General features: G+C 44.6%; 1 protein-coding gene and 1 pseudogene across 2 annotated transcripts in view; one reads left to right on the forward strand and one right to left on the reverse strand.

Moving 5' to 3' along the window:
- Dpf3 (double PHD fingers 3) overlaps positions 1 to 26,743 on the reverse strand; it is a 245,550-nt gene that overhangs the window by 167,494 nt on the left and 51,313 nt on the right. The window lies entirely within an intron of this gene.
- LOC124976173 (glyceraldehyde-3-phosphate dehydrogenase-like) lies at positions 14,849 to 15,848 on the forward strand (annotated as a pseudogene).

Genomic DNA, 26,743 nt, shown 5'->3' on the forward strand with positions numbered 1-26,743 from the left:
TGCAAAGACTCTGAGCAACTCAAACAAGAAACTCAACATGTCAAGTGAAAGGGGATGACCTGGATGACCTCTGAGGTCATCTGCAATACATGAGCCCTTGAGCCTGTCATACCAGGCAAATAACTTCACTCAAAGAATTTTAAACACTTCCTCCAACACCCCAGCTCAGCCTCTGAGGTTGAAGTCACTGTGCCCAGCCCTTGGTGATAACCCCAGAAAGGAAGGGACGGAGAAGCCAAAAAGAGTAACTTAGAGAGGACAGGGAGGATCAAACCATGGGGAAATAGAGCATGAGTGGGTAGGGACCCAAAGAGGGAACAAGAAGGAATTCGAGATGCAGCATGGCTGCCCAGGACGCACAGAGACAAAGATTCCCCTTCCAGATCCTCACTGCGCGTCCCCCTCAGCCCCTGCCCATCATCCTATGATAGGGCCTCTTTGTGGACCAGAACAATAGGTACATTATGCCAACCTATAATTACCAGAGGAGAAGCGAGAGCGAAGTCAAGGCATTGGTGAGCATCGGAACACTGGAGACCATCCCACAAGCAGCAAACAACAACAAAAACAAGCCACCAAGTCGCTCATTTAAATAAAGACTGAAGGCTGCCCAGCCAGTCCCCTTTCACATGAATAGGAGGGTGGGATTTCTCCTCCGCGTGATTATTTAAGCACAAGGCCAGCTTTCACTGCCAGCTTCCATTGGAGTTGATGGAGTACTGGGGGGAGGGGTTGGGAGGTCTTTTTGTTTGTTTGTTTGTTTGTTTAATAAGAAGTAAAAAGTAGGAGAAGAAGGAGTGCCAAGGCTAGGGTATGGCACCTAGGAAGCCCTCCACGCTGATCCCACTGGGTGAATCCATCCCGTTAATAAAGAGGTTCCTATTCGCCACACAGTGAAACAAGTTTCCATGGACTGCGGTATAAAATATGCAGGAGTCTGAGTGGTGTCAGGGAAAAGACAGTGACAAGGAATCAGAATATCTGAGTGCAGTATCACCACCACTAACTAGCTGTCTTCCTTGATTGATTCAAGAGATGTGCGCACTGAACAAGCAACCAAGAAAAATAATGCAGCAGCCACTTTTGTCTGAGCCTCAGTTTCCTTGAAGGCAAAATGAGGGGAGGCCACCAGCCCTGGGCAGACACACACACACACACACACACACACACACACACACACACACGCTTCTCAACTTGAGGTGCAGTCCCAGCCTCGCCTGGGATCTGTCTCCTCAGACCCAAGACAGGGAAAACCTGCTGCTCCTAAAACTGAACTGAAGTCCAAACTCCCAGGCAGGGTAGGGGAACAGGAATAGCAAGCCAGGCAGGCACAGGGCCATCTTTGTGTGAGCCGGAAATGGCGAGGGGTGGACACAGGATCACATTTCCCAACATGTCTCTAGCTTCTAAGGAAAAGAGTTCCCTCCACTCAAAAGGGGATCCCCCCTCCTCTGGCATGGGTTCTGCCTCTTCTGGAAGCAGGTTGGGGCCTCTTCCTTCCTTCTGCCTCTGCACTCCTCCCCTTACTTCCTTCCGCCTCCCCACATGCTAACACAGGGACTTCACGCCAGTTCCTTCGCGTTGTTAAAGGACCCGTCTAGTGGCGATTCAGCCTCACTCCTTAGGTGCACTACTGAAAACTCCTCAAATGCATGATCCTCCCATGGGCCCCTTCCCTTCAACACTCAACCACCCTTCCTTGGAAGCCACTCTGCCGTGGTTATTTATTTCTTCCTTCTTGCCACCACTGCAGGGTGGCCATGCTGCTTGACCAATGTCTGAGAGTCTTTCCAGGCCCTCCTTGAGCCCTTCAAACCTTGACCACTCACACATTCAGTTCTGTCCACAAAAGTCCTCTGAGCCAGTGCTGGCTGGTGTGGATTAGGCAATAAGCAAGACCCAGTCCCTGTCCCTCTCTTCTTTCCACACCTACTAACCGTGACATCCCATCTGATGTCAGCCGAAGACTTTAAAGACTCAAAGCACAGATGGGCGTGGTAGTGCATGCCTGTAATCCCAGCCACTCGGGAGGTTGAGGCAGGACAATGTGAGTTCAAAACCAGCCTCAGCAACTTAGTGAGGCCCCAGCAACTCAGCGAGACCCTGTCTCAAAATAAAACTCAAAAAGGACTGGGGATGTGGCTCAGTGGTTAAGCACCCTTGGGGTCAATGTCTGGTACTAAAAATAAAAATAGTACCCACACCCTCATTACCTCTTCTAATAACAAGACTCAGTTCTGCGAACTCTGGTAAAACACTTTACATCAAAACATTTTTTTTCCACTGGGGAAAAAGAGAGCCTATTCTTACAACCAAACTATCCTGAAATGTGGAAGACCTCTGACGGAAGTAAGACCAAATGATGCCTAGAATATGACAAGCTTTTGCATCGTTCCCGTCCCTAAATTCTCCCCTCTCTGCCCCATTCTCCCTTGGCACTTTACTTCTCTACGTAGAACAGGGTTCACTCTCAGTCTCCCCAAGTTAGGAGCTTCTGGAGGCTTGAAGGGCTTCTCAGGGCTCAAATGTTGGTGAAATGCAGCAAGATCAGGATGTCATTCAGCGTCCCCTGCACCTGCTCCAGGGAACCTCATCTCTGCCCCTCCCCTCTGGCTCGGGAATGTAGGCTTTTAAAACTCTTCCACAGGTTGTTTCCCACATGGCCCAAGGGAGGGCTTGCCCACTGCGGGGGTCAAGGAGGTGAGCTTTCTCTGACCTTGGGCATTGCAGAGACCACCATCAGACCACACTGAAACATCTGAACAGACTCACAAGCTGGACATCCAGGGACCTCAAAGCAAACCCCTCACCTATTCGGGACATGATCTAAACAAGCTTGTGTCACTTAGTCATTCTGCAATTGCCTTAGTCACAGAATGCCCCTGGGGCAAACCCCTTCAGATATTTGTTCCTGTTTTCCTACCAATGAAATAAGAATTGAAATACTTGTCTCTCAGGATTATTGTGAGGTTTTGACAAATGAGCACAAGGGAACGTGCCTAGTGCTGTGTCCGGTATGTAGCAGGCCCGGTGATAACATCGTCATCTTCACCATCATCACCATCATCATTTTTTATCGTATCATTATTGACAAGTTAAAAAGAGTGAAAATATTATCTCCATCTCGACTTCAATACCGTCCCTTCGACCTGGCTAGTTTGACAGAAGGGCCTTTTCACAAGATCTAGAAAACAACTATGAAATGTTCAGGTTTCACAAACTACCAAGTAATGAAAGAAGCAAATGCCTTCATTCCCTTGCTGAGGGTCACCTCACCCTGACCTCAGGGAAGGTAAAAGATAAGCTCAGAGATGGGGTCAGGAATGTGGTGGGAGTCAGGAAAGGGGAAAAGGTCAGGGATGGAGTAAGAATCAGGAAAGGGAAGGATCAAAGATGGATTCAAGGTCTGGAAGGCGGAAGCTCTGAAATGGACTAAGTCAGGGTTGAAGGCAACAGAAAGAAATGAGATTTAGAACTATCTGATGGTCACATTAAGAATTTTAATTTCTCTCTACTGCCCACCCCCCACTACAGCATCAAAATGCTTTGTGAAGGCCTGGGGGGGAGAAAGGGAAGAAGAAGACTGAGCATTTTAAAACAAACAAGGCATTTTTTAACTCAAATGGTAAAGGCACAATTCTGACAAAGTTGCACCAGGCCTTGCTACAATCTTCTAAGCAGGTTTCACAATGGGACCTGCAAGAAGGTCCTAAACTCCAGCTCACCACACTAGACATAAAACGCCTGCTGAACTGTGCACTCCAACGATAGGCGTTTTTTGAGTTAAAATGTTAGCAGCCTGTGAGGATAGTTCACCATTTACTCTTAGGCTGAGGTAGTGTTCAGAACGTTGGTCAGGAAACCAAAGGCAGCATTTTCAGGGATGCTGCCTATTCTGAGTGGGGAAATAAACAGCTTATGACTTCTATCCCGATCCACCAAGAATATGGACACAGAAAGAGAGGGGTCTGAATAGCTTCTTCTACCAGGGAACCAGCCAGATGTCTCTGGGCTTGAAAAGTTGTGCATTTTCAGAAGCCTCAGCCTAGATTTTAGCACACTTGGGTGTCCTACAATTCTACTGATTTGAGTTCTAGCCCCAAACACACCACCTACCTGCTGGCAAACTCATTGTTAGGATTTGAATGTGGCATGTCCCCTCTGAAATTCATACTGGAATATACTCACCATTGTGAAGGGTTAAGGGAGGGTGGAAATTTAATCCAACTACTGTTTAGAGGTAATGCCGTTAGGAGGTTATTAGGATTACAAAATGTCATGGGGGTGGAGCTCCCATGAATGAATACCTGTGTCTTTATAAAAAGAGGGAGAAAGACCCCAGACAACACACACGTTCTCCTGGACTTTTGCCATGTGGTACCCTGCGCCTTCTTGGGATTCTACCAGCAAGAAGGCCATGACCATAATGCATCCCCTTGACCTTGGACCAGACCATGAGTCCAAAACAAAACAAGGAAAAATAAAAACATGGTTTTCCATAATCTACTCAATCTTTGGTATTGTGTTTTTAGCAATAGAAAATGGACTAAGACACAGTGATCTGATCTCTCTATGCCTCTGTCTGGTCCTTCCAAACAAGACTGACTTGGTATGTTATGTGCATGTTATGACTTGGTATGTTATGTGCATGTATAAATATATCTCAAATAATCCCACTATTATGTATAATTATAATGTACCAATAAAAATTTAAATTTTATCAACATACTACAGAGATACAGCTACATCAATGTTCATAGCTGCTCAATTCACAATAGCCAGACTATGGAACCAACCTAGATGTCCTTCAATTGATGAATGGATAAAGAAACTGTGGTATAAAAAAAAAAAAAAAAAAAAAAAAAAAAAAATATATATATATATATATATATATATATATATATATATACACACACACAATGGAATATTACTCAGCTATAAAGAATAATAAAATTATGGCATTTGCAGGCAAATGGATGAAATTGGAGAACATCATGCTAAGTGAGATAAGCCAGTCTCAAAAATCCAAAAGGTGAATGATCTCACTGATAAGCGGATGATGACACATAATGAGGGGTGGGAGGGGGGCAAGAATGGAGGAAGGAGGGACTGTATAGAGGGAAAAGAGGGATGGGAGGGGTGGGGGGGAGAAAAAAATAACAATGAATCAAACATCATTACCCTATGTGAATGTATGATTACACAAATGGTATGCTGTTACTCCATGTACAAACAAAAACAACATGTATCCCATTTGTTTACAATAAAAAATAAATAAATAAATAAATTTTAAAAGAATTTAAATTTTAAAAAATGAAAGAAAAAAAAAGACTCGCTTGGCAGTGTCCTTCGGGTAACTGAGCGCCTCCGCATGCCAACACCATTCTAGACACTGAGGGGACAGCGGGTTTCTGCCTTCGCTAGGTTAACATTCTAGATCCAGGGTCCTGAGACTCCTGAGAGCCTGTGACAACTAGGCCCTCAGAATGTGCAGACGTAGCTCATAAAAGGAGATGGGCAGGGGTTTCGTCAGACAGAATTTAAAGCTTATGGATGATCAAGTAACCTTAGTGCCCAGTCAGTAAATAGCATATAGGACAACAGTACTTGTTCCTTCAGAGTTTTTTGAACTTTTTAATTTTGTCTTTTTGTTTTGGTTTTTGGTTGCTGGAATGGACTGGGTTTTTAGGAATGGGGAGGTTTATTTGTTTGGTTTAGGGTGTGGGTTTGGGGGGGTTTTTGTTCATTTGTTTGTTTGCTTGTTTTCCCAAATGAGAGGGTTCAAAATGGAACCATAGGGACAGGAGAGAATGAAGGAGAGGAAGGCAGGATGAGGCAGAGGACCACGGAGCAGGGGAGAGGGCGCGTGGCTCTCAGTGGCCGCCTCTCAGGAGCCTTGCTTCTGCTGGGATCACCAAGATTTCCCTCCTGAATACTAACTGCCACGCAGTCACGAGGATGTTTCCACATTGCCATCGCCTGGATGTCAGACCTGCCCTGCCCTGCCTTTTTCAGGGCCTACTGGTACCAGGCCAGGTCCCACCCCAGGACCTAAGGCAAGCAGAACAGGGGAGGGTCGGGGCTCTAAGGAAAGGGTGAGAAGTCAGCAGGCCAGCACAGCCATACATGCTACCCTCTCCCGCCATGCCCAGGCCTGATCGCCTGCCCTCTAGCAGACCCAGGGCCACTATACCAGAGAGAAAGGGGGCCGCAGGGAGCCCTGGAAACGGCAGGGAGCTAGTCACAGGTGCCCTTTGTTTCAGAACCCTATCTGTGGCCAATGTCAGGTTCTCAGCAACCTGGGTGCAACTGGAAGGAAGGTGGCACTGGAAGGAGCCTGTCCCCTGGGAGGTGGGCTCAATGGGCAGTGGGTCCTCCTGCCTTTGTGTGAGTCACTGGGAAAATGGGTCAAATTACAAATTGCTGGGCCCCACCCCACTCTCTTGTGATTCAGTAGATCAGGGAGGACACCTGACTTTTTACACATAGCTCTCCAGGAACTCTGATGCCAGTGAGCCATTGCTCATGCTTTGGGGAACCCTGAGGAAAGAAGAGTGGAACTCAGAGTTCTAGAAATAGAGGCTGGGGAGATAGCTCAGTCGGTAGAGTGCTTGCCTTGTAAGCACAAGGCCCTGGGTTCGATCCCCAGCACGCCCCTCAAAAAAAAAAAAAAAAGTTCTAGAAATAAGTTTAAGTCCCTCACTAGCTGAGTGACTTCAGGCAGCTTACATTTATTTATATTCAAAACCTCAGCTTATTGGGCATGGTGTCACATGCTAAAAATTCCTTTAGCTCTGGAGGCTGAGGCAGGAGGAATGTAAGTTCAAAGCCAGCCTCAGCAATTTAGCAAGGCCCTAAGCAACAAAGCAAGACCCTGTCTCAAAAGAAAAAAAATGTGGCTCAATGGCTAAGCACCCCCGGGTTCAATCCCTGGTACCAAAAAAAAAAAAAAAAAAAAAAAACTCAACTGACTGTTCGTAAAATGAGGATAATGAGACAATGAAAGTAGCTGTTTCTTAGGATTTTTGAGACAAATAAATGAGAAAAGGGATGGAAAGCACTTAGCATTGTTCCTGGTACAGAAGGAATTCAGTAGATCCCCTCTTATTGTTCAGAGGTGACATACCAATGCTGTCTTCCACATCCAAACCTTACTAAACTGAAGCATCTAATGGAATGACAAAAACAGACAGTGATTGACACCTCAGATACAGAGGGTATTGTGCCAGGGCACCTCCGTGCCCTCGCATGACATCACTGGTGCTGTGGTCCAGCAATCACCTGCTCTGGATCCCTCCAACCCAGAAGAGGCTTGCTCACATGCCAGCACCCACGTCAAATGGGAACACGCACCAGGGAGGAGAACATGAATCATTCTCGTGCCAAAGGGCAACCCACCTTGGCAACTGTGGACCAAGTTTCCGAGCTATCAAGGAGGCTCGAGAGAACGAGGGGCAAGCACGACGAGTGGGGTAAGAGTAAGACAGATAATGAACTGGGATCTGGGCATCTAAAACACAGAGAGATTCTACCTCATGGAAAACACTCAGGAAAGAACAAAACTAACTCTCCAAAGAGAAAGGCCCTCCAAAAAAAAAAAAAAAAAAAAAAAAATCCAAGGATGGGGGTAGAAAATAGGGCCCCTCACTCAACAAATACCCATATCAGTGTTGGAGCAGAAGAACCTTGTTATCCCAGACAGGCCTGACTCCCTGCCTTGACCTTTCCGAGTTGACCCCTGAGCTCAGAAGACCCTGTATCGTTTTTAGAAAAACGATCATTGCAAATACATTTAATAAAGATGAAGTCATTCTGGAGTAAGGTGAGCCTGGTATCCTTATAAAAAAGGAAAATTTGGACACAGAGGCATGAACACAGGGGAACTATCACATGAAGATAAAGATGAAGGTCCTGGTGATGCTTCTACAAGCCGGGGAGTGCCACATTGCCAGTAAGCGCCAGAGGCTGGGAGTGAGGCATAAAGCAGATTCTCCTTTGGCTCTCAAAAGGAACCCATCCTACTGGCACCTTGATCTTGGATTCCTAGCCTCCAGACGGTGACTGAATAGACTTCTGTTGTCTAAAACACCCAGTCTACGGTACTTTGTTACAGCAGTCATAACAAATTAACACACCCAGATATCCTTACTATACTGCAACACACAGATCACCAATGGGGCAAGTGGAAACTTCCAGAAAGTCACTGCATTTACTTTTTTATCCAAAAAACTAGACATCACAGAGGAATCTGCAGATAAACAAGACAGTCCCTCCCCTCCAGGAGCTCCCAGGTAGACCAATGTTCGTCATTTTATGCTTTAACCAAACACCTCCACATGCATTGTCTCTTGTGGGTCTTATGTAGAGATATGAAGGGAGGCAATGTTATTCCCAGCCTGTAGATGAGAACACCAAGTTTCAGCGAGTTGGTGATTTGCTCCAGGGCTTCCAGCTACAAAGTGACAGAGAAGGAGCCACAGCAAAGTCCCCTAAGTCCAAGGCTCTCTGATGTGGCCGTTTTCCTCCAGCCTGTCTTGCTGCCTCTCTGGCAGTCTTGGAGTCTCTGTCTTCCCTGCAAGAAGCTGCTGCTGCTGCACCAAAGCAACTGTGGAAAAAAGTTGCTGGTATCCAAGTTCTGTTCCAAGTGAGCTCAGAAGGCCAAGGGCAGCCCGCCAGGTGGGCCCGCTGAAGATGAACGAGGTCAAAGCAGAATGGGAGGCTGGCGTGGCAGCCCACCCTCTCTCAGGTCCCTTACCTGCTTGTGCCCAGACCCCCCACCCCCATTTCCTTCGGCCCACCCTCTCCCCAGGTCCCCAGTCCCTCCCACCTGCAGGGCAGGTTCCTGGTAACGGTGCTACTCAGTGTTGTCAAAATAGTGAGGAGCTGGAAAGAATTCTAGAATGAAATCTATGTGCTTCTGCAGCCTCCGAAATGCCTGCCACTGTGGCGGCTAAACCCGCTAATGTGCTAAGCATTTTCTGGCAGGGCCAGGAGGCAGGGCTGGTATTTTAGGAGTTGGGAGGGGCTTGGAAGCGTCATCCCTGGCAAGTCTGGGAAGGAGGTGGAGGCAAAGAGAACCAACCCAGAACATTTCCCATGAAGTCACGGGGAGCCACCCGCGCTGGCTTTCAGGATTCCTGAAGCGCGGCTCTGCAGGTAGACAGAGAGCGAGCTCACCGGGTAGACAGGGCTCCGCAGGGCAGGGAGGCCTGCAGGCTGGGGGCTGGGGGACAGAGGGCACTCTAGAATGCCACTTGTGGGGGATACTTTTTCTGCTGACACAGAGCAGTGTGTAATGCTGTCCGGGAGGCTGGGCTGCCAGGACTTGGCCCTGGCTCTGTTCACATGAGTTGGCCAGGGCAGGGCCCACAGTGACCAAATACAGGACTAGAAGCCAAATGCCCAGAGGCAGCAGGCGACACTCCCCTGTCCCTCAAAGGGGACCAAGGAGAAGGGTACAAGTGAGGGGTCGGGAGACGCAGAGGGGCGGGAATAGGATGGGGGACAGTGGGAATTTTTGTGTTCCTTTGTTCCCCAGCTGTGTGCCATCTCCTCACAGCATGGCTCTTCCATGGTATCCTGGTTTTTCAGGGGCCCTTTGAACAATGTTTCAAAACATGAGACCAGGAAGGGGAACAACCCCCCAGCCTGAGATCAAACAAGTTTCCGGTGTTCTCTTGTCCCTCTTGGGCTCAACCCCACACCTTAGACCAGAAGGCTGTGAGAGGGGGCTGGGGGGGGTTGCAGATCAAAAGGCAGGCTGGTGAATTTCCTTCCATGAGCCTTTTGGTGACAGTAAGTATGGTGACAGAGTGGTGTTACTCAGGTGAGGGGGAAGTGGGGTCATTCTGGGAACACATAAGCCCATAAAACCCTGACAGGATTCAATCTGGAGGGGGGAAAAATCCAACTGATAGAAACTGCTGAGAGCTTGCAGCTTTTAAAGCCCCTCTAGTGAAAGCATCTTTGGAAGCTTTGCAAACCGGACCATGCAGCCAGTCAGCCACCTCCTGGCCCCTGGCGCTGAGAGTGCTTCTGCTACATCAGAACAAACCCACTCACGAATATCTAGTCCTGACCCTGCCCTGGCGCTGTCCCTCTCCTGCCTCTGTGCCTGCCTTCCTCAGAAAAGAAGTTCCCTGGCGGGGAGGGGGTGGGGCACGGGAGGCCAGTAGCCTGGACTATAATCTCCACCTGGCTACTCGTTAGTGGTATTTACCCTTTTTGAGTCTTAGGTTTTAATCTGCAAAGATGGAAATAATAAAGCTGCTCTTACAGAGTTGGTAGGAAGACAAAATGAGATGCCAGATGCCAATCCTGGGCACAAAGACAGGGGGCTCCATGAGGGCTGGTCCCTACCTTCCCTCCTCCCTGGGGACCTCCAGCACCATATCAATGCAGGAAGGATGCAGATCAGTGGGAGTTCGGTTAAGAACTTGGGGAGACATGGGCATACCTACATACGACGACCTGTGCTGAGGTTAGTAGAATCCCCTCTAACCAGGACTTGGGTTGCTGTCTACCCTGCTCAGCTTCCCCCACCTCTACCAGATGATTCTGTCTCCACCCGGCAGACCCTTGTTTACAGGGCCACTTCGTTTTACCGCTCCAGATGGGCACTACTCAGCTGCATTGCATGTGCCCTAGAGGCAGCACCGTTCAATAGCCGATCACAGGAATGACGCCCCCCCACAGTGGGCATTGAAGCCCTACTAAGCCCTTCCTTTACTGTTATTGCTTTAATTAAACTTTTCCGGGGCTCCCCAGGGCTTCTCCCTTCTTTGGCAGCCCACAGCAGTTCATCTGCGCTTCTCTTATGACCTCATCAAATTTGGACTCTCTCTTACTCAGAGTATGTGTCTGTCTTTCTATGTAAGATTCCAGGGATTGGATCTTACCTGTCTGTTCTCTGCACTACTTAGAACAATGCTAATTCGTTTTATGAAGCTGGCATTACCCAGTTAAAGGAATTATTAAAAAAAAAAAAAAAGCTTTTTCAATTGTAAAAACTTTAACCCTTACCTCAAAATGGATCATAGAGCTAAATGTAAGAGCTAAAACTATAAAGCTTCTAGAAGAAAATCCTTTTGAATTTAGGTTAAACAAAAATGTGTGAACTAGGACCCAAAAAGCATGAGTCATAAAAGAAAAGAAATTAATGTGTTGGGTTTCATCAATATTTAAGACATCTGCTCTCTGAAAGGCACTAATATAAAAATAAAAACGCAAACCACAAACTGTGAGAAAATATTTGCAAAACATCTATCTGATAAAGGATGTCTAGTCAGAATATATAAAGAACTCCTAAAACTCAATAATAAGACAAATGACCCAATTTTTTTTAAATGGGCAAAAGAATTGAGCAGACATTTCACAAAGGAAGAGCTACAGATGGCCAAAAAGCATGTGGAAAAAATGTTCAACATCATTAGTCATTAGGGAAATGCAATTAAAATCACAATGCAATACCATTAAACATCTATTATAATGGCTAAAATTAAAAAGACTGACAACGCCAAGCGCTGGCAAGGATATAGAGTAACTATAACTCTCATACATGGCTGGTAGGAATGCTAAATGGGACAGCCACTTTGGAAAGCAATCTGGCAGTTTCTTACAAAGTTAAATATGCACTCATGACCCAGCGATCCCACTCCCAGGCATCTGCCCAAGAGAAATGAAAACATATGTCCACACAAAGACCTATATGTGAATGTTCATAACAGCTTTATTCATAATGGCCAAAACTGGGAAACAATCCAAATTTTCATCAGCTGCTAAATGAATAAGCAAGTTGCGATATATCCATACAGCAGAAGACATTCATACATGCAATAATACAGGTGAATCTTAAAGGCAATGTCATTGTATGAGTTTCTTATTGCTGCTATAACAAATCGCCACAAACTTAAAGGCTTAAAACAACACAAACATATTATCTTACAGTTCTTAAGGTCACAATAACACAGTCAGTCTCACTGGGATAAGATCAAGGTATTAGCAGGTCTGGTTTCTTCTGAGAAGAAAGTTTGTTTCTTTATCTAGAGGCTACCTGCATTCCTTGGTTAATGGCCCCTCTCTCCAAAGCCCAGCAATGCTTCATCTTCCAATCTTTCTTTCTCCTAACCTCTACTTAAAGGAGCGGGAGTTTGGTCAAAGGCACAGAGGTATGGTGAGTTTGAGAACTTTACAAGTAGTTCCATATTTCCAGGGTGTATAAAGTGACATTTCAAAGGTAAGTAAATTGAGATTCAGGGAAATCAAGTATCTCACCCAAGATTCAAGACATGGTGAAATTGTGTTCAACCCCAAGGTCTCTGAGTTCAAGTCCAGAGTTTTACCTAGTAAGCCCGCGCCCCCGGATTTCTCTGCCTTGACCTTGGAGGTCTCAGGCTAGAGGGGCAAATGAGAATCTTACCCCTATACCACCCCTTACACCACAGTACCTATTAACTCAGAAAACAGAACTCAGCCACACCCCAGCCCTAGCAGAACCTTGCCTTCCTCATCTGTAAGATGGGCAATCTGGAAAATCTGTCCTGCCTGTCACATCAGTAAATTAAAAGAGAATAGAAGCAGCATGTAACAGCACTTTGGAAATTTTAAAATGCTTTATCAAAACATGAGGAATTGCTCTGATTACACTCTCAAGGAAGAGCACAACTTTTCTCCAGAAGTGAATAATTTTTATTTCTTTTAAACTTCATCTCCTTGAAAGTCAAAGTCAATCTCTCGAGCTGGGGTTCTGACTCAGTGGTAGCACGCTCGCCTAGCATGTGTGAAGCCCTGGGTTTGATCCTCAGCACCACGTTAAATAAATAAATAAAGGCATTGTATCCACCAACAACTAAAAAATTAAAAAAAGAAAAAAAGAAAGTCAGTCTCTCCTCCTGTAACCTTTCTTTCTGGTTAAAATAGAGTGGTTCTACTCAACCTTTCAACTTGAACCTCAAGGTCAATCTTTAATTCCTCCTTTCTGCTCTACCTATTTTGAAATCAAGAACTGCGAATTCCCCACCTCACTTCACCGCCATCCCATCCCAGTATCTCTACAATCAGTCCCTCTTTTTTTTTTTTTTTTTTTTTTTTTTTTTGCGGTACTGGGGATCGAACTCAGGGTCTTGTGCTTGCAAGGCAAGCACTCTACCAGCTGAGCTATCTCCCCAGCCCCAATCAGTCCCTCTTTAAAGCCAGAAATTGCCAGTACCTGCTGTCAATCCTCAGCCCTCTGTCAGTCCAATCAGAAGTAACTACATGATACTGAAGAGCTCCAAGTTCTCTCTGGAGCCTCATGATCCCCCAGGGGACAGAGACAGGGCTCCTTCCTCTGTGCCTGCCCCACTGGCCTCTCCAGCTCTCCCCTCAGGACTCCTCCACCCCAGGCAAGCCCAAGCAGCCGATGTCTTAATAGTTCTGCCCCTTCCCATTTTTACCCCCATTATATCTGGGAACTCTTTTTCCCACCATTCAATGAGCTAGGGGGGCGGGTATCAAATTACACTCTCAACTCTTACGTAAACCCAAACATATTCCAAATGAATCAAAGAAATAAGTTTAAAAAACTAATAATAATAAAACTTTTAAACAATCCAGTAGAGGGATTTGGAGGTGTAGCTCAGTGGTAGAGCTTGCCTAGAATGCATAACACCCTGGTTCCACTCCCAACATTGGGGAAAAAAAATAGTGGATTATATTAATCTGATAGCTGATTAGGGGTTGGAATTTCCAAGGTACATAGCAAGGGAATAAATCCAGAGGATAATAATAAAAATGTCTAATAGCTAACAATTACTTATTTTAACTCTTTGCTTATTTATTTTAAGCAGATATCCATATTACAAAATGAACACCTCAAACTTTACTTCATGCCATACCCAAAAAAAAACAACTCAAAATGGATCCTGGAATTAAAGTAAATGCTAAAATTATAATACTTCCATAAGAAAGCACATGGAGGGATGATCCCTCCATCTGGATGCAGGCAAAAATTCTCAGGACACAAAAATTAAGAAACAAAAAAGAGAAAAAAATAATTCAGACATCACCAAAATTTAAAATTTCTACTCTTTCAAAGACACTGTTAGAGACAGGATAATGGTTGCACAATAGTGTGAGCATAATTAACACCACTAAAATTAAAACAGTTAAAATGACTTTTTTTTTTTTAATGGTGTGGGGGTTGGAACCCAGTGCCTTAACAAGCTAGGTAAGCAGCTACCTCTGAGTCACACCTGAATCCAAAAATGGCATCTTTCATGTTATATATTTTTTACCACAATTTTTAAAGAAACTGTAAAGATGAACAGGCAAGCCACAGAAAGGGAAAACGTATTCACAGTGTATCTATATGTACATAATACAATGCCTCATGGAACACACATATAATACTTAAATGGGAACACGTACATGGTACATGTGTGGTACATATGTGTACCCACCTCTTTTGACAAAGGACATACATCCAGAATATATTAAAAACCCTAGCAACTCAGTAATAAGCAAACAGTCCAGTAAGAAATAATGGTCAAAGATTTGAACAGACACTTCACAAAAGAAGACAGACAAAAATATGCTCAGTATCATTAGGTATTAGCAAAATGTATATTAAAACGGCAATAAGATACCATTCACACCCACTAAAATTGCTAAAATTAAGAAGACTGGATCAACCACTAATAAGGATGTATAACATCCAAAATGCTCATACTTTGCTGATGTAGATATAAAAAGGTACAATCACTTGGGAAAAAAATATGGCAATTGCTTATAAAGAATCTTGCGGCTCTCCGCTCCTCCCCATTTGACAGACAGCCACTTCTCAACTCCTGCAGTGCCAGCCTAGGACACTATGGTGAAGGTCAGAGTGAACGGATTTGGCCGTATTGGGCGTCTGGTCACCAGTGCTGTTTTTAGCTCTGGCAAAGTGGATATTATTGTCAACAATGACCCCTTTATTGACCTCAACTACATGGTCTACCAGTTCCAGTGTGATTCTACCCATGGTAAATTCCATGGCACAGTCAAGGCTGAGAATGGGAAGCTTGTCATCAATGGAAAGTCCATCTCCACATTCCAGGAGCAAGATCCCACCAACATCAAAGGGGGTGATGCTGGGACTGAGTATGTTGTGGGGTCCCCTGGTGTCTTCACTACCGTGGAGAAAGCCGGGCTCATAGGAAGGATGGTGACAAAAGGGTCATCATCTCTGCCCCTTCTGCTGATGCCCCCATGTTGGTGATGGGCGTGAACCATGAGAAGTATGACAACCCCTTCAAGATCATCAGCAGTGCCTCCTGTACCACCAACTGCTTAGCCCCCCTGGCCAAGGTCATCCATGACAACTTTGGCGTTGTGGAAGGACTCATGACCGCAGTCCATGCCATCACTGCTACTCAGAAGACTGTGGAAGGCCCCTCTGGGAAACTGTGGCATGATGGCCATGGGGCTGCCCAGAATATCATCCCTGCATCCACTGGCACTGCCAAGGCTGTGGACAAGGTCATTCCTGAACTGCATGGGAAGCTCACTGGCATGGTTTTCCATGTGCCCACACTCAACGTGTCAGTTATAGATCTGACCTGTCACCTGAGAAAGCTGCCAAATACGATGACATCAAGAAGGTGGTGGAGCAGGCATCAGAAGGACCCCTCAAGGGCATCCTGGGCAACACAGAGGACCAGGTCATCTCCTGTGACTTTAACAGTGACACCCACTCTTCCACCTTCAAGGCTGGGGTCGGCGTTGCCCTCAACAACCACTTTGTCAAGCTCATTTCTTGGTATGACAGTGAACTTGGCTACAGTAACAGGGTGGTTGACCTTATGGTCCACATGGCCTCCAAGGAGTAAGAGCCCCTGGATCACCTGCCCCAGCAAGAACACAGAGAAAGACAGAGGCCCTCAGCTGCTGGGGAATCCCTGCCCCTAACTCAGTCCCTCAACATGCTGAGAATCTCCCCTCCTCCCAATCTCCATCCCAGATCCCCTGAAGAAGGAGAGGTGCTTAGGGAGCCCTATTGTCACATACCATCAATAAAGTTCACTGCACCCAAAAAAAGAATCATGCCACTTGCCTCATGAGTGAGAAATTTCCCTCTAAGTAGGTCCCCCCAAAATACTTATACACAGATGCTAATACAACTTTACGCATAATATTCCAAAACTGGAAACAATTCACATGTCCATCACGGATGAACAGATAAAAAAAATTGTGATTTATTCATAAAATGGAATACTCTCATCAATAAAAAGAACAAGCTACTAATACAGCAAGGATAAATCTTTTAAAAAAGAGACTGAGTAAAATAAGTTAGATTCAAAAAAGTACATATCGTATGATTCTGTTTATATGAAATTTTCAAACCAGCAAAACTCATCTGTGGTGACAGAAAGCAGATCAATGCTTGCCTGAGGCCGCAGATGGCGTTGACTGCAAAGAGGCACAGGGGAACGTTTGGGGATAATAAAAGTATTCTGTTGTGGTTACATAGGTAACACAGGTTTGAACATTTGTCAAAACTCATGGAACTGTGTACTTAAAATGAATGTTTTCTGGTGAATGTACGCTATACCATATTAAAGTTGGTTTTAAAAGAACTTTTTAAAGTCAAACACAAATTGGTAAAAAAAAAAATCTGCCATATGTGTGAGAGATATGACAATTAATATTCTTAATCTATACAGGGGCCATGAAAATTGATATAAAATGCAAAAAGACATTAATAAATAAATGGCCAAAGGATACACACAAGCCACAAAGAGGAAAAAAGAAGTGTTAAACCAGTGTTATGGTTTAGATATGAGCTGTCCCCAAAAGCTCACATGTTAAGATAGTGCAAGAAAGTCTAGAGCTGAAATGATTGGGTTATGGGAACCTTAACATAATCAGAGTTTTAATCCACTTGAATGGATTGACTGAGTATTAACTGTGGGCAGGTAGGGAAGAGTATGGGTGGAGGGGATGGGTCTCTGGGGGCGTGCCTCTGGGGTTTATATTTTGTCCCTAATAAGTGGGCATTTCTGCAAACGCTCTCTCTACATCCAGATTGTCACATCCAGAGCTGCTTTCCTCCGTGAGGCCCTTCTGCCTTGATGTTCTACCTCACCTCTGGCCCAGAGCGATGGAATCAACTGTCTATGGACTGAGACCTCTGAAACTGTAAGCCCCAAATAAACTTTTCCTCCTCTATATTGTTCTTGTCAGGTCTTTGGATCACAGTGGTGAAAAAGCTGACTAAAACAATAAGCAAAATAGCTAAATGATTTTTAAAAATTAAAACAATGAAATTCCATATTTCATGTACCAAATTAGCAGAGTTCTTTTATGTGTTTTTATATTAATGAAATTAAACAACATTATGGGGAAAGATGGGCTTTCTGCTGGCAAATGATACACTTCTGGAATACAATTAAGTAATAAGGTCCAGAGCCTTTTTTGACCCTTTTATAGGAACCTATGGTAAGGAATAGTCAAAGTTGAATAAGCAAATTATTGTGCAAGAATTAATGTGCAAGAATTTTTGTTACTGGCTTTTTTATACCAATAAGAAATAATCCAGGATGAACCATTGGGCAGAGTAAACACTGAGAGATCAATATGATGAAATATCAAATATTTGTTCATAGTAAGAACTTAGTAAATATTCTTTACTGCATTTAATTTATATACTGTTTAGGAACTTTAAGAAAGAGTAGAATGTCTAAATGGTTTATATTCACAGGCAGACAAAAGTATATGCAATTTTTTTTTAATACTGGGGGTTGAACCCAGGGTACTTAACCACTGAGCAATACTCCCAGGTCCCCCACCATTTTTTTTTTTTTTTTTTTGAGATAGAGTCTCACTAAATTGTTTAGAGCCTTTCTAAGTTGCTGAAGCTAACCTTGAACTTGCGCTCCTCCTGCCTCAGCCTCCTAAATCACCGAGATTACAGGTGTAGGTGTGCACAACCACATCCAGCAATACAAATTTTTCATTGTAGCCAAGATTGGAAATGATCTAATTGTACATCAAGAGAGGTGAAATTAAATAAATCAAGGTATATCTAAATAATGAATACTGTGTATCTATTACGAAATAGGACAGATGTATACCTGTTGCTGAAGAATGATCTCTGAGCTATATTTAAATTTTAAAAAGCAAGGTAAGAAAAAGGCATTTGGAATGCAACTCTTTGAAAGGAGAAGAGAATAAAAGGATAGATATACATTTGTGTCCATAGACTATCACCAGAAAGATTCAAAGAAGAAATAAAATGGATAACACTGCATTGAGAGATCAGGGTCTGAGGACATGGGAACAGCGAAGGGAGGGAAACTTAGACTTAATTTTCTCTCCCACTGTACTCTTTACTTAATATGTGAATTTCTTTCCACATGTAGGTCCTTCTTAAAAAAAAAAAAAAAAAAAAAAAAGGTTAAAAGGTTTACAAGTTGAATTTTGTCCTTCCTGTGTTGAAATCCTAACATCTAGTGCCTCATAACATGATTTTATTCAGAAATGGGATCGTCATAGATATAATTAATTAAGATGAGGTCATTAGAGTAAGTCCCAATCCAATATATCTAGTTTCCTTATAAGTAGGGGAAATTTGAACACAGACACAAACACCATGTGCAGATGAAGAAAAGATTATAGTGTTGCTTCTAGAAGCCAATGAATGACAAAGATTGCCAGGAAGTACCAGAAGCTGGGAGAGGGACCTGGAACAGACTCTTCCTCACTGCCCTCAAAACAAACCCATCCTGCTGATATTTTAGACTTGACTTGGACTTCTGGCCCCCAGAATCAGGAGACAATATTTTTCTATTGTTTAAGCCACCGAGTTTCTGTAGTTCCATCAACCACTAGGGATTCTATGGGGTGCCTAACTAGAGGCCCAACAGAGATGACACCAGAGCAATGAGAGAAGGATTTGACACCACTTCCATCCACTCCTCCAGCACAGCTCCAGATCCCCAGCAGGACCTCACCGTATTTCCCAGAAGCCCTTACTCCCATCAGGTTAGAAGCTTCTTTCCAGAGGCCTTTCCTTTTCTCATCCTTACTGCTACCATGACAAAAAGCAACACCAAAGTCTTGGTCATAAAAACTAAGTCAGCTAGGAGGAAAGAGAGCATGTAAGGAAGTTTTTAAGCTCACAAGACCCTGTAGCTGAGCTTTCAAAATGGCAGCTGGGTAAACAAACTTTGGTCTAAACCCACTCACCCAAACCTCCCTCCCACTCTTCAGGGGTGTCCATAATCACGAGCTTAGCCATCTGCAAATGTGGAATTTGGGACTTCCTTCTTTCAAAGATTAGGGAGGTGAGACCAGAAGGATTAGCCCCCAATGCCAGAGAAAAGGTTAGGAGAGAGGGAAGAGGGGGAGACAGGAGACCTTCACTGCAGCAGGCAAGGACATGGCGGACTCACCCCAGCCCCTATCTCAGCTATTATGCATTCCCAACTGGCTTGGCCAACATCCAGAGAGACTCCAGGCTGGTGAGTCTGTGAATGTGAGACAGAGATAAGCCAGGCGGCAAGGGGGAGCTCGCCCGCAGTTATATATGGGCTGCGGCGCTGCTGTAGTGAGGAGTCGGGGGAATCTTCCATTTCCAAGGCATTTGCTGCACTCCATCCTGCTCCCCAAGATTAAGAATCCTCTTTCTTGGCTTCCTCCCACTCCCTGGATTGTAACTAAGCAGTTACCTTGAGAACATGAAAAACTCAAGGGTTGGGGGGTTGTGTGATTTTTTAATGTAATGTGTTAAAATCACCTTGACTCTGGATACTTATTTGTAATAAAACAGAGGAGGAACTTTCGGTCTTTTTTAGCTATGGGACAGCCACCCAGGGCATGCACTGAGAGTTAGGAAGGGCCAGTCTCCAGCTGTGCCCTCAGCAGGGGACATGCTCTGGATGCTCAGAAAACAGTGTGCTTACTTCCAACTGGAGGGAAGAGAGATGCATTTGGATAATCAGAAATGGAAGGAAGGGCATCTAGAAGGAGAGCAGCGTGAATGGGAAGGAGGGATTCTTTGTCCTGGCAATAAGGAAGCTGAGGGAAGGACAAAGAAGTATCTTAAAGAAGCTGAAGGATCTGGTCCTGGAAGCTTGTCTACCTTCCCAACTCCAAGGCGCCCCTAAGTTTGTCCCATGCAACTCTCCAAGGAGAGCAAAATCCACCCACCCACACCACACAGGGCACTAGCAAAGTCTGAAAGAATGGAATGTCTGCCCCAAGACTTGCCCCAGGGTCAGACGCCTGGAAAAAATTCCTGGGATTATTTGGTGTTGTCTAAGATGGATTTGGAGCCACCCTGACTGGAAGAGCAATGTGGCTTTGGACTAGGGCTGCCAGGACTAGTCTGTGGCAAGTTAAGGGCTCTTTCAGGTCTAAATACTTTTGTCCTTGCTGTTCACCAGCTGGCACTCCTCCCCCTCCTTGATCCCTGTTCAATGAAATCCTCAAAACCATCCCCATGAAGCTCTCCTGATCCCTACATTCTGAACTCGCCAGTGCTCCTTGCGCTCCCTCAGCAAGGTCCTCCCGTCTCTATTTCCATCATGCCTCCCGCCTTGTCTTGTAATTAGTCTCGCTCTCCTCTAAATGTACTTTCTCAGATGTACAGAACCAGGTCTTACCTGGCTTTTTGACACCATTCTACAACGCCCCCCCTGCCACCCCAACCCTTTTCCAGGGCAGACAGTAAATAAAATACTAAATTTGATACACAAGGAGAGACCGGTACTGGCTGACACTCCCGATTCCTACATCCATTCATTCATTTGTTCATCAAACATGTGAAACCGACTATCTGCCAAGCTGGCTCATCCTGTGCAGCAGAGCACACTCAGACTCTTTAGTCAATCACCTAAAAGTCAGCTCAGTGTCAATTGGCTAGCAAAAAGCTGACCACAGCAGGTCAGCCTCCATCCCTTGTCTGTACTTGTCCAGATGGAGAGTCACACCCTCAAGATGGCACCTGAGGGAGACAGGTTTTCTGGGGTGTGAGTGAAGGTCTCCAAGGACTCTGCCAGCCCACCCACCAGGGGAGCCTGAAACACACCTATCACAGAGGATGGCAGAGATCAGAGAACTCCCACATGCACAGTACTTGGTGGATACTAAGTAAAGAGCTAGTGACTTGGAACAGAGTGAAGGGAGCTCCCAAGAAGTCTTCTCCGCAGAGGACAAGATATGGTCATGGAGGAGGGAGGATTAACTGAAGGTCATGAGAAAAGTCTGCCCAACTGGAAGATCAATAAGTGCAAATTACTTGAGAAGCTAGTGTGTCCATGAACTGCTCTGCTATGAAAGAAAAATACAGATGGAGGTAGGGTAGGAGAGGGATAAGACATGCATCAAAGCAGCTTGCTGCCGGCTGCCCAGCCTGGGAAGATGATAATGGGTTTTAATGGCCTGTAAACAATAGCACCAGCCTCTGTAATAAAGTTTAGCCAATTAATCCTTTAGGCTTCATCCCTGCCGTCTGCCGCTCCAGCACCCTGTTCTGTGCCAAGGCAACTCTCAGAGGTCTGAGAAGCAGAGGGATCCAATCCCAAGGCTCAATGCCGCGAGTCCTCAGGTGTCCAGAGAATGAAACCCATGGGGTGACATGGAGGGTTCCCCAGAAGGAATGTCCAGGAAGAATGGTCTCTACCACGATCTAGGTACAAGGAGGAAGGAGCACTTTAGTAAGAGAGAGAGAGAGAGAGAGAGAGAGAGAGGAGCATGGCGCACCAAGGAATTGGTGCAAGAGGTAAAGTCCATTCTTACTCAGTGAGCTCATTCGTTCATTTAACAAACAGTTATGCTATGTACAGACACTGAAGAGGCTGAAGAAGTATACAAAGAAATCACCTGCCCTCAGTGGAATTACAGCCTGGGGGTGGTGATGGGAATAAGATACAGGGACTGGGGGTGTTGCTCACTGGTAGAGCATGTGCTTAGCATGCTCCAGGGCCTGGGATCAACTCACAGCACCACAAAAAACACAAAGATACCATCACAGCTGTCAATCACAAATATTATCACAGACAGTACTTGCAAAAGATTACACAAGTCTCATCATCTCTTTCCACTTCGTTTCTTCTTTCTTTCATGTAACATGTTCTATTTGGGATGATCGGGGCAGGCAATATTCAGAAAATAATCAGAAAGAGGAGAGAGAAGATGAAACACACAAGAGAAAGAGACCCGAGGCCCTCCCTCCCGTCGCAGCTCTACCTTCAGCCCTATTTCTGGAAAAGAAAAAGATGCATTGTCACTACAGGCCTTTGGGCAGACTGAGGCCACAGAGTCACAATTCAAGTCGTGTTTGCTTCCTGCACCAACAAGATATGTTTGTGCCAAATCATGCAAAATTCTGGACACCTGGGCTTTTCCACTTGGTATTCCCAGTACTCGACAATCATTTCCCGAGTGTATAGTAGTGATAAAATGGAGGAAATTCTACAGTTTTTCACCCATAGTTCAAAGGTTAGTAATCTCTACTTTGGAAACAATGATGAATACCTTGCATCTGTGGGACCTCACATTCTTTCAAAGTTCTTCAATAAATAATACCTCATGTTCATGCCTCAGGCAACCTTGGATGGTAAAAAGGATGAACAGTATTACCTCCTATTATAGTTTGGATGTGAGGTGTCCCCCAAAAGCTCACGTGTGAGACAATACAAGAAGGTTTGGAGGAGAAATGATCAGGTTGTGAGAGTCTTAACCCAATCACTGAATTAATCCCCTGATGGGATTAACTGAGTGGTAACTAAAGGTGGATAGGGTGTGGCTGGAGAGGTGGGCATTGGGGGCTGGCTTTGGGGTATATATTTTGACTCTCTCTCTCTCTCTCCTGTGTGCTTTCTGATCATCATGTGAGCTGCTTCACTCTGCCACATTCCTCCACCATGATGTTCTGCCTCACCTCAAGCCCTGAGGAATGGAGCCCAGCCTTCTATGCACTCAGACCTCTAAAACTGTGAGCCCCTAAATAAACTTTTCTTCCCTTAAAATTGTTCTGATCAGGACTTTTAGTCACAGCAGTGAAAAAGCTGATTAAAACACCTCCACGTTAAATTTTCCCTCTTTCATCCAATTTTTTTTCCTACTCAACAAAAAATGATTGAGCACATACCGCATGCTAAGCCCCATGCTGGGTGTGAGGGATCCAAGACAGACCCACACAAGCACAAGCCCCGCCTTCAACAGGTCCACAGAACAGTGAGGAAGACAGAGGGGGAGTGGACTCTGTCTCGAGAACCCAGAGAAGCTTCCAGAGATGATTCAGAGAAGACTTAAAAGATTGGTTTGATTCTGCCAGGTAGAAAAGAAAAGAAAGAAGACTCCAGGGAGGTGGGTCGGCAATTTGTGCTCAGAGAAGAGTAAGCCAGGCCATGGGGTGAGTGGCAGTGAAGGACAAAGACTGAGAAGAGACTGAGAGGTAGGCCGGGCCCCACAATAGAGCCAAGAATGCCTTGCCAAGGAGTTCGGACTTCACCCTCTGGGCAATGAGGAAGCCACTGAAGGTTTTACACAGAGGTAGGCGACATGATCAGATTTATGTTTTAGCAAGATTATTCTGGCTGCTGGGTGGCGAATGCCCTGGAATGGGAAGAGACTGGGCTGACTCCAGAAACATTTCCAAAATAGAATCAACAGGACTGGGTGGCCCAATGGAGGGAAGAGGAAAGGGAAGCATCAGAGACAGCTGTCTCCCTGTGGCCTGTGAGGCCCTCATCCAAGATGAGAAAGTCAGAGTCAGAAAAATTAAGTGCCTTGCCTAAGGTCATGTAAGTTCCCCAGTGACAGACTCTAGTCAGGAACCTTAAATTCTTTCAAATAGAAATCCCTTGTTTTATCACAATTTCATCTACCAGTGAATAAATTTAAACATCTTTTTCTTTCTTTCTTCCTTTTTTTTTTTTTTTTTTTTTTCCAAACTGGGGACTAAACCCAAAGCTGCTTTACTACTGTGCTATATCCCCTTGTTCTTTTTATTTTATTTTATTTTTTTATTTTGAGATAGGGTCTGACTAAGTTGCTGAGATTGGCCTCCAACTGGTGATCCTCCTGCCTCCGCCTTCCAAGGGGCCAGGATTACAGGATTACCACCCCATCCGGCAATTTCACCATCTTCTGCCAGGCTTTCCTTGCTCCCTACTTCATGATTATTCACTTTCCATCCTATGGAGATCATTCAGATCATCAGGGGAAAATTCCTTTTGACCTCTCAACAAGCCCTGACAATACTGGCCTCGTACTCCAAAGAACTAGGCAATAAGTGACCAATGATTATCATTAACTCAAACTCCAGGAGACCCAAGTAAGGTCACCTTACTTGCAACATGAGACCTTTCCTTCTTTAATTCCCACTAATTGCATTTTTTATGTAATTCTTAGTTCAAGTAATTCCTAGAGTTTGGATTACAGAGTCCAAGAAATTTCTAATGATAGTGACTAAAAATTTGAGAAATCAAAAATAGTCTTGCCAACTTTTTTTTTTTTTTTTTTTTTTTTTAATGTCATGGTTTCTTTTAAAAAGGAGGTTTGCAGCATCATGGATGGATTTTGGAGGACGTGTGTTAAGTGAAATAAATCAGGAATAGAAAGACAAATGCCACGTGTTCCTGCTCATAGGTGAAAACTAAGAAAGTTTAATTCACAGTTTAGAGTAGAATAGTGGTCACTAGATGTTAAAGAAGGATAACGGGAGAGAGGACAGACGGAGGTGAGCTCAAGTACCACAATAAAGTTAGGACAAATAGGACTGATGTTCTACAGCAATAGAGGGTGACTCTTACTACCATTTTACAAAGCATTAAAAGAAAGGAGTTCAGGGTCTCCCAATACAAGGAAATGATAAATGTTTAAGGAAGTAGACATATTAATTACCCCGATTTGAGCATTACCATCATATACACGAATCAAATTATCATATTATATCCCATAAATACATGTACAATTATTACATGTCAACAAAAATATTTGTTGACAAAAAAAAAGAACTTTTAATACATACCTTCAGAGTCAGAATAACATAAGATTAAGGATAATCTTTCAAATTAAATCAGAGTTCCTCAACCTCTGGACCGGATCATTCCAGCGGGGTTGGGGTTGGACAATGGGTGACTGGCCTATGCACCATAGGAAGGTTAACAGGATTCCTGGCCATTAGTCATTGTATGTCAGTAACACTTGCCATTTATAACACTAAATTAAAAAAAAAAAAAAAAAATCTCACAGCATTTCCAAATGTCCCTCAGGTAAAGTTGGCCCAGTTGAGGACCTCTGTATAAAATGAAATGATCTTTATTAGAAATCTACTTACACCATCCTTATATTTTGAAACAATGGAAATGATCATCAGGTGGTATCAGTCCAGAGAAGAGCTTTTGGAAGCAACAGACTCAGAGGTGAAGAGTGTGGAATTTGAAATCACACTTGATCTCAAATCCCAGCCCTGCCTCTACCCCTTGTCTGACCTTGGATAAGTGACTCCTCAAAGTAACCCTTCCCTCTCCTGCAGAGTGAGGATGACACAGCCTTATCAGCCTGTTGGGAACATAAGATGGAATAGCCATAACACACTTAGCATGTGATGTTGGAGGAGGTTCAACGACTATCATACCATTTCCACTTCTATAACATACAGCACAGTATCCGGCACATATTAATGATGGCTACCCAAATTTAAGACTTTCTAGGTATTAGGAGCTAGAACCTATTGTGATGGGTCTTCAATAAACAATTATTAAATGAATAAATGAATCCCCAATCACCCTGCTCTCACAAGTTCCTTTCCTCAATTCTGACACACCAAAATCCTTTTCTCTTTTACCAGCATGTTCTCAAATTATACTCATGGGAAATAAACCCATAAAATGAGTCTGGCCAGTCCAGGACCTCTGCCCTTCAGACTCTGGGTGGGACACTGTGGAAGGAAGCCTCCAGTAGACAGTATTGGTACCTGACTCCCTGCCTGGACTTTGACTAATCCTCATTCCCATCTGTGAAAAGTGCAGCCTGGTTTTAAGTCCAGCCATGAAAGTCGCTCGTGCCCTCAGTATCTTCAGGTTGCTGCTGTCTGTCCTAGATATTTAACCTGGAGGTGGGCCAGGGACAGAAAAAGGAGGTGGCAAGATCCTTGAACAAAAGTAGCCATAAAAGGGTGTGGGGGAGAAGTCAGGCAAATGGCAAGTTAAACAAGCTGGTGACTCAAAGAACCGTGGCGGGGGAGGGGAATGTGGAGCGTCTCTGTGCTGTTGACTTGGCGGCTAGCAGGTCAGAGTTCCTGCTGCTTGTCTCTCCCCATCAAGCCCACCTCCCCGCCTCCATAGACAAAGTGCTGGTAGCTCTTAGAAGGTAAAAAAACGATCCTTGTTATAAACCAGATGCAGTCCTGGCCAAAGCCCAGCCAGCAATAAATTTCTGGGGTTCATCTCACAAGTACATTAAGTATCTTCTGACAATTTCCCAAAGGACTGGGTTTTTTCTGGCCATCTCAGGGCTACAGAACGTTCAGTATAAGGAGGGGCCTTAAAGAGCAGATGGCCCATGCCTTCAGTGTGTGGATGGGGAAACTGAGGCTTGGAAAGAGGAAGGAACTGACTCAGGATCATCACTTGTGCTCATTCAGGGCAGCACAGAGCCAGGAGCTCAAGCCTTCGGTTTTGGCACTGAGTTTTGCCAGAGAGGATTGAAAACATACCAAGAAGAGGAAGATGTACTGTGAACTAAATCTCACCCTTCCTGAAAACAGAGATGA

The sequence above is a fragment of the Sciurus carolinensis genome, chromosome 2 (genome assembly GCF_902686445.1).
Source record: "Sciurus carolinensis chromosome 2, mSciCar1.2, whole genome shotgun sequence".
Lineage (NCBI taxonomy): Eukaryota > Metazoa > Chordata > Mammalia > Rodentia > Sciuridae > Sciurus > Sciurus carolinensis.